Genomic DNA, 9,447 nt, shown 5'->3' with positions numbered 1-9,447 from the left:
TCGCTCCAAATTTCATAGTACATACCTTTCCATAGACTAACATAGACGTATATGTAAGAGAATGATAATCCCTTTCTTCATGAATAAGTACGAGCGTTAGCGAGTACTTATCATGATGTAAGGGATTATCATTCTCTTACAAACTTAGAATATTGTAAAGTGCTCAAGGCTCTTATGATCTATTCAAGAATTAGTTTCATTTTGTCGGTGCAATGTTTATAATTGATGCATGACTTCCTTTTTTCGGCATGTCATTTATGGATTAGTTTTAGTGATGTGAGGACTTTCTTATCATTAGGAAAATATTTTTTTTTTTAATGCATTATAGATATTAGGTGACACAACAGTAGAAAGAAAAGGTAGGAATTGTATGTTTCCTGATTGTGAGTATGAATGTAAATCATGTTATATTTTAGTGAGGAATTATCCTATTTTTATTTACAGTTTAAATCAATTAATACATTTGAGTTACAACTAAATTTTATTTCACAGCCAATAATTTGGTCCGGCTTTTTACATCAAATACTGTTTCATTATGTCAGAGAAATGTTCAAAAATAACGCCCTTAAAAGCTTTTAATATGTTCAAAATCAAATTCCTGTTATTTTTTTTATCGGAATACATGTATTGGAGATAACTATTCTCCTCAACCGCTGATCAAGTAATCAAAGTTTTAGAGCTAAAGATTTAGGTTATTTTTTATCTGAAAGATTTTTTTTCTTTTTTTTTTTTTTGCATTGCTTTGGTATTGTTTAATTTTATAGTAATTTGAAGTTATTAATATTTTCATAATAACATTCACGGTACCAATTTTACTGTACCAGTAAACTTCAACTTATTTTGAGATTTTTGTTTGTTTCACAACTCAACTTTTAGTCAGTTTCAATCACTGTGTGATAAATCCTTTCAATCTGATAAATGTGCTTCGGGGCAGTTGTAACTCATTTGTAGAAACTCTTTGTTTTGAACTGTAAATAGAACCAAATAATAGGATAATCCCTTACTAAGAACATGATTTACATTCATTCTTCACAATTAAGAGGCATCCAATCCTACAATTTCATTGGTCGAGAGTACTTTGCTATATTCTAATACAAATAAGGCTGTGTTTACACCATGAAATTTTCTCTGAGTACAGACAAAACTGTGTAATTTTAAAAGTTTTAATGCCTGGCAGCACCAAGATAAATTATTGTTACATCCAATATATGTTCTAAAAAGTTAAAACACTTTATGGATTTTGATGAACATTTTCTTTCCTTGCCACAGAAGATGGTGAAATAAACAAACACCTGAGTTTTCTTTGATACAGTCCACTCATTTACACTATTTAAATCACCTTTGTTGTGAGTAGATTTCTATTGTCCCTCTATTGTCCATATCAATCAATGATACAATACAATCATTACCTGAGGGGGACTATCTCAAAGATTTCACATGACTTTGTTCATTTTTACACCACCCACGGCAAGGGAAGAAAATGTTTAGCAAAATCCACAAAAGTTTTTTTCTTCTTAAAACACAAAATGTATACAACTTGTATATATCTAGGTGCTGCCAGGATTTAAGACTATTAGAATTACACAGTTTTGTCTGCATTCAGAGAAAATTTTATTGTGTAAACACAGCCATTTTTGTTAAAGTGTATAAGTGAACCTTAAGTGCTTTTTTTTTCTCATCGTATTCGTATTTTTAAAAATCATTTAAAGAATTGAACAACGCCACAATCAACACAAAGTACCAGTAAATAACTCGCTTAAAAGAAAGCAACAAATCAAATCAAATCAAATCATTTTATTGGTGTAAAATCCAAATATTGGATCGTTACCAAGACAAACATGACAATCATTACAAACATACAATATTTAAATTTAAACAACATTCATATTCTATAAGACTATATTTAGATGTTTTGGAGGAGGTGATACTTTTGCAAATTTGAAAGTGCAAGTACAAAAATTATAATACAATTGTTATAAAATATATCATAACAAATACAATAAGAAAAATATAGAATAGTCACAACTTTGTTACATCGATTAGTTCTTCTTATCAGCTAGGCTATTTCTTAAAACATATAAATCATTAACTCCCTTGACAATAATTTTAGTTACATAATACTCATTAAATGTAAACATAAATGCAAATTTTTCCTCATTAGGCATTTTGGTGAAATCTGGAACTATACTCTCTACTTCCTGAAAAAGTTTTTGCCTACATTCTTCTAAAATTTGACATTTTAAAGCAAAATGATATTCATTTTCTACCTCCTTTTTACAGAGAGGACATAATCTTTTTTCCAAAGGTAATTTACGGTGTCTACCCTGTTCAATATTTAGATAGCTATTACTTATTCTTATTTTTATAAAATTTGATATCATGTATCGATCTAAATCTATTAATAAAAATTTTTCTAATTTGTATTCTTTTTTTAATTTTCTGTATGTTCTTAATTTGTTTCCATTAGGATTATTTTGGTCGTTAAAATGACTGTCTTTCCAGAAATCTGTATACCTTTCAGCTAATTTTTTACCTACAGCATTAATAAGGCATTTTTTGGAGAAAGTATTTTGATTTTCCCATACATGATTGAATCCTATTTTGGAAAGAGTATTTTTCAATTTGGCCGCAAAACCATTATTTAAATTGAAACTACATTTATACGCATTTGAAGCATAACTATCTTTTTTTGCATTCATCAAATGGCACCAATAGCCAACAGAAGCCTTTACAGCATCAATAGCAATAGGTAACATACCTATTTCTGCTAAAACTGCTGTGTTTACTGCAGCTTTATTTACACCAACAAGATATTAAGCAAATTTTATTTGAAATTTTGATGGTAAAAAAGACAAATATCTACATTCAGTCTTGAATTATCTTTAACTAGCATATTAAGTGCCCATATTTCACTGCAATAAAGTAGTATAGGTTTTAAACAACTTTCAAACAGTTTTAAATGTGGATAAATATTAAGTTTATCTGAGAATAAGAGCTTTCTAATGCAAAACATTGCCTTTGAAGCTTTTTTGCACAGATGATTAACAGCATAAGTGAAAATTCCTGAGGGCTTAAATAAAATACCCAAATATTTATATTCATTGGTCAAATCAACTGTGTGTTCATTTAATTTAAAGTTATATTTTTTTTAACAACATATACAACAAACAAAACAATAAAAACATAAACCAAGACTGTATATAGCCCTTCTCGTTTCAGTAAAAAAAATGGGATAATACTGATACTCATTTTCCCAACCTCAGACATCCGTCATAAGCTCATAAACTGTTAAACCATATAATGCACAGCTTCAATGATAAAAGCAATTTGGTGTACATTTGTTAAGATGCATATAAACTGTACATTTGTAAATATTCATATCGACTATACTTTTATTGAGATGCATATAAACTGTTTAGATACACTGACTGTGCATCTGTAAAGATGTATATAAAATGTAAATCTTCAAAGATGCACATAAACTGTGCATTTGTAAAGATATATATAAACTACAATTATGTGGCCTTCCAAATACCGTTTCGATCCCTAAAATCACTGAAGAGACATTAGTTGTCGAAATCCGGACATGGTGTATAAAATTTTTGCACCTCATGTTTGTGGTAAACCATCTTTTCCACAATTTTATTGTTTTCTGTTTGGTATTAAATTAATATTAAGATCCATTTTATACTGGTGATCAATTTATTTGGCAATCGCCAATGGCAGTCAGCAGGGTTTAAGAACATCCGTTTTTCGACCTGTTAGTCACATGCGTTTTGTTAAAATATACTTTTTCACTATTTTGGTGTTTTGGAAAATGTTGTTTGTGCTGTATTTAGACCCCTCTACCAAGAAATTTGTCTTACATGCACACGTATAAAAAATTACGGTTTTTATCCAACGCAATCATAGGATTGGACGTTGTTTTCAATTTAGACTTGTTTATATTTTTCCGTTTGGGCTTGTATTATATTCGACTCTTTAAAATTCCAGAGTCTATCCTAAATTGAGGTAAATTATATGGCCTTCCAAATACTGTTTCGATCCCTAACATCACTGAAGAGACATTAGTTGTCGAAATCCGGATATGGTGTATAAAATTTTTGCACCTCATGTTTGTGGTAAACCATCTTTTCCACAAGTTTATTGTTTTCTGTTTGGTATTAAATTAATATTAAGATCCATTTTATACTGGTGATCAATTTATTTGGCAATCGCCAATGGCAGTCAGCAGGGTTTAAGAACATCCGTTGTTCGACCTGTTAGTCAAATGCGTTTTGTGAAAATATACTTTTTCACTATTTTGGTCTTTTGGAAAATGTTATTTGTGCTGTATTTAGACCCCTCTACCAAGAAATTTGTTTTACATGCACACGTATAAAAATTGCGGTTTTTATCCAACGCAATCATAGGATTGGACGTTGTTTTCAATTTAGACTTGTTTATATTAACTACATGTATACACAACTTTACAGATATACAATTTATATGAATTTTCACAGTTAACATGCATCTCAACGAAAGTACAGTTACATTTTATATGCAGATGTGCAGTTTATATGCATCTTAACCGGTATACAGTAAATATGCATCTCACTAAATGTACGTTACGATTACTGTTACTAAAGTAGCTGTGTAAGCCGCATACTAAATATTGCTCGAAATATTGATATGAAAAACGAAGAAAAAATATACAATTGAAAAAAATACATTTGAAATACAAGACACAGAATATATAATCTTAATACAATCTAGCCCAAAAGGATTCTGATTGTATCTGTTAGACTTGGCATACATTTTATCAGAAATATCACATTGTGAGAACTCTGTTATTAATGAAAAAGCATTTTTTTCCCTAGACTGGGAGTTTTATTTGGGATTGAGTCACAAGTTAAAGCACTTTGTTTTAGCTTTTCAAATTCAAGTAAATTTAACTATCAATTATCGGGTTTCGTGTAATTCATAAACGAACCAACTGATTTTTAAAGTTTGTTCTTATGTTGTGCTATTACACCACTGTCCCAGGTTAGGGGAGGGTTGAGCGCTCACAAACATGTTTAACCCCGCCACATTCCCAAGACAGGAACCTGTAGTTCAGTGGTTGTCGTTGGTTCATGTCTGTCATATTTGTTTTTCGTAAAGTGTTTTGTTTAAATTAGGCCGTTCGTTTTCTCAATGGAATTGTTTCATGTTTTCATGTCGGGTCCTTTTATAGCCGACTATACAGTATGGATTTTTTCTCATTTTTGAAGGCCGCACGAATGCCTATAATTGTTTACATCCACTTTATTTGAACTTTGGTGGATAGTTGTCTCATTGGCAATAATACCACATCTCCTTCTTTTTATATAGTACAAATGCCTACAAATACCACTATTAGAGGTATACACTATAATGTTCATGAGCACTGGTCTTAATCTCATCAACAGGCGTATTGTACATTGTATGTGATCTGTTTGTCTTTTGAGGCATAACACATTGTATACAAATAAGGAGATGTGGTATGACTGCCAATGAGACAACTATCCAGCAGAGACCGAAGGACAGGAATGTAAACAACTCTAGGTCCCAAGTAAGGAGATGTGGTATGCTTGTCAATGAGACAACTATCCAGCAGAGACCGAAGTACGGGAATGTAAACAACTCTAGGTCTCAAGTAAGGAGATGTGGTATGCTTGTCAATGAGACCAATACACAACAGAGACCGAAGGACGGGAATGTAAACAACTCTAGGTCTCAAGTAAGGAGATGTGGTATGCTTGTCAATGAGACAAATATCCAACAGAGACCGAAGGACGGGAATGTAAACAACTTTAGGTCTCAAGTAAAGAGATGTGGTATGCTTGTCAATGAGACCAATACCCAACAGAGACCGAAGGACGGGAAAGTAAACAACTCTAGGTTTCAAGTAAGGAGGTGTGGTATGCTTGTCAATGAAACCAATATCCAACAGAGACCGAAGGACGGGAATGTAAACAACTCTAGGTCTCAAGTAAAGAGATGTGGTATGCTTGTCAATGAGACCAATATCCAACAGAGACCGAAAGACGGGAATGTAAACAACTCTAGGTCTCAAGTAAAGAGATGTGGTATGCTTGTCAATGAGACAAATGTCCAACAGATACCGAAGGACGTGCATTTAATCAAAGGCCTAATTTGTGATTTATAAATGTAGTCAATATAACTTGTGTTTATTAAATCTAATCATATAAAACAATAAATATTACAATGTACTACAATGTACCGGTATTACAGATGTTTGCCAAAATACATTACATTTGGCACCGTCATTAAAATGTTTAAATTTGGACTTACCATTAGCGGTGGATCCAATGTTCAAAATGAAGGCGAGTAGTTGCCTACCGAAAACGAAAAAATGACTGCAGTAAAAAATAAGAAGAATGGAAAAATGTATCAAAACAAAATTTCGGCCTTAGGGGGTCCGGGTCCCTTCGTCTAGATCCACTATACGTCCAAACTATAGTTGGGGTTGTTTTTATATTTTGTAAATGATCCGTCATATATATATATATATATATTACCCATTTGCATCTGTTGCACCAATAGTCAGGAAAACAGATGTGCATCCATGAAATTTTAGAACAATTCGTACAAATACAGTTTGAAATATTATGCATGCAGTTGAAATAAATTTATAAATTATCACATCAATTCACTATTATAGAATGTTGTGATAATGGTTTTACAATAAAAGTGTTAAAATCATTATAATCATAACCATTCCAATGTATTACAGTAATGTCATATTAAATCACATAACTATATTTGTAAAAACTTTCATGACAAAGAATGCACCAAGACTTCTATATATCAATAATATCAATAGTACGTCAAGAACTAGCAAAGTTAGATAAGAAAGAAAAACTGTACATGTATAGATTATCGGTTTTCTACACATTGATATCGTAAAATATCAGCCGCGATGTACACCGTTTTTGGCAAGTGAGCGTAGCGAACGAGCACAAAAACTTCACATTGTTTCGAGCGACTGATATTTTCAATCTATATTAGCGAAGGGAAGGACGAAAAATAAACTTATGTCTCATTTGCATTCATTATCTATTTTTTTTGTTTTCATAGCCTCTGTAAGGTAATTTTTTTTGTTAAGGCATAATGATGTCTCCCTATTTCTTCATTTGTAAAATCATCATTGAAAGAAGTTTATCACACGATAATAGCTCGTCAAATGGATTACTTGCATTTTGGTCGATACAAAATTTGCTTAAACAATCAAACACATTCATTAGTCGGCCAATAGAATAGGGAGCATTACATTTGCGCGTATTTGGGGATTATATTTTTTTAAGTTTGCGCGCAGTTTTTTCGTGTTTGTGTATAATGAAACGGATTTAGCCTGCTCGAAACCCAAATTCCATCTCCTCGTTGGTGAGCCGATGTCTTCGACTAACTGAAGGGTTACTTGTAATTAGTTAATTAAATTAATAAATAAGTATAATTTTTACACGCGTTTGCCTAAATTTACATGAATTTACATGTAAGATGAATGCGCACATATGTAGTCAAAAGCTACGCGCAAAAGTAATAATTTTTACGCGCAAATGTAATAGTAATGTGCGCAAATGTAATGCACCGATAGAATAAGCCTTTGGAATAAGGTACATCGATTTATGTTGAAAATGTTTGAAATCAGAACCAAATTTGGCAGTGGTCATTATATCGAATTTTAAGCTACCCACGTGACCTGATGTAGAATTTAATTTGTGAACAACCCAAAATATGCAATCGCCACTACTACTTTTACGTCATATATCAATTATACTATTTTTAAAATTCTCTTCTGCATACAATACACAATTTAAAGAAAACACATTTTTTATCAGTTCCAGTACATTTAGGGATTATAATAGCTAGTAATACAAAAAAGAACACCCCAAAAAATATTACAAATATAACACCACACTAGTATTAAAACTAATTCAACCATTGTTTGAAAAAATCTACTTTAAAATTATTTACCACATTTTTTTATAAAATAGAATGCTATTTTTGAAAATTTATAACGTTATGAAGCAAGTGATCTTCACATTTTGCTCTATGTGCTATTTATTGTTCTGCTGTGAGATAAATTATGATAGTGAAATTTTTTTTTTATCATAATAAACGGTTTTGAATATGTTTGCAATGATTTAAATTGCTTGAGTTTTTAATTAAGCTTTTTGAATTTGCACATTTAGCTATCGTGAAAAAAAACCAGTAGAAATAAGTAAAGATATATATAGCAATCACCATGATGAGAACTGTCTCTTTGGAGCAAAATAAAAAGTAATAATTCATTAACTGATTTTTTTTTTTGCAATGCTACGAAGATATACACCTTAAATATAATAACATTTGATACAATGTATGCGATCCGGCAAGTTTTAAATGAGTAAAAAAAGCTGTTAGTAATTATTTTAAAATCCATATGCAAATAAACCAACAAACTGTGAGGATAAATGAAGGGCCTTTTTGCCTGCGTCCGCGTGCGTCTGTTTGCTGGTAAGTTTTGATGGTCTGAGGTAAAAAAATATTCCTGAACAAAAAACCTTTTTTGATAAAAGAAAAAAAAAGAAAAATGATTTTTATTGGACATTTGAAACTTTAAGTCATACATGTAAAATGTCCTAAACTATTATTTAGTTCAAATTTAAAGTATTATATACTGGAGTCGGTTTCACAAAAATAACTTACATCTCAGATTGACCGTAAGTTATGAACAATTCAGTATACTCACGATCAATCTTAGTCGTAAAGTTTTTTTGTGAAACCGACTCCTGATGTATAGTTTCTTGAACAATAGTGATTGTATGCTACATCAAATTATATGTGTGATAATTTGAGTTTAGATGTTACCCGTAGTTACATTTTTTATGGGCTTATGTAAACTTTTTTTTAATTTGACTTGACGCAAAACAAATTAAAAACAGACACTACCTAATACTTTGAAGTATTGTAACATACAAAATTTATCGATAGACAATTGCAAAGACATGACAGAAAAAATTATTTAGATTTATTTATTTTGTTATTGCTTCGAATATTTTAATAACTTGATTAACAAAAACTTTATTAAAGGTTAAGTGAAACATACCCTGTCCTTATTCTCGTCACTGTCTATTTTTTTTCTTAAAGCTAGGTAACACTATAGTCAGAAATAATAAAAAAATAATGTAGCAAGCAAATTTTGGCATTTTTCAATTAAGAAATTGGAGGAAGCATACTCCTCTTGCGTAAAGTCTGACTTGGAAATTGTGTTAGTTCACTTCGGCGTCTTGATGATTGTTGCATTGACATTTGTGGCAATTGGCTGGGTCTTCTTATCGTGCTTTGCCGTCTTGGTGAATTGTCTACAAGTGGAAACATGCTTCTACGTCGGCCTTTCAGTGTATTATTAGAATCCAAAGGAACAAATTGTCCACTTTCATC

The 9,447-nt window shown here is 31.2% G+C and overlaps 1 long non-coding RNA gene across 2 annotated transcripts; it reads left to right on the top strand.

Moving 5' to 3' along the window:
* The first annotated feature begins 3,978 nt into the window (after window positions 1-3,978).
* LOC127730223 (uncharacterized) lies at window positions 3,979-8,008 on the top strand. Of its 2 annotated transcripts, none has more exons than XR_007995000.1 (2): window positions 3,979-5,649; window positions 5,818-8,008. It is a non-coding gene; the product is annotated as an uncharacterized LOC127730223 (long non-coding RNA). The 2 variants fall into 2 exon arrangements; XR_007994999.1 differs by having other exon boundaries at window positions 3,979-5,733.
* The last annotated feature ends 1,439 nt before the right edge of the window (window positions 8,009-9,447 follow it).

This window comes from Mytilus californianus, unplaced genomic scaffold (assembly GCF_021869535.1).
Source record: "Mytilus californianus isolate M0D057914Y unplaced genomic scaffold, xbMytCali1.0.p SCAF_2, whole genome shotgun sequence".
Classification (NCBI taxonomy): Eukaryota; Metazoa; Mollusca; class Bivalvia; order Mytilida; family Mytilidae; genus Mytilus; species Mytilus californianus.
Note: the sequence above shows the minus strand (reverse complement) of the source record. Positions and strands in the feature narration are given on the sequence as shown.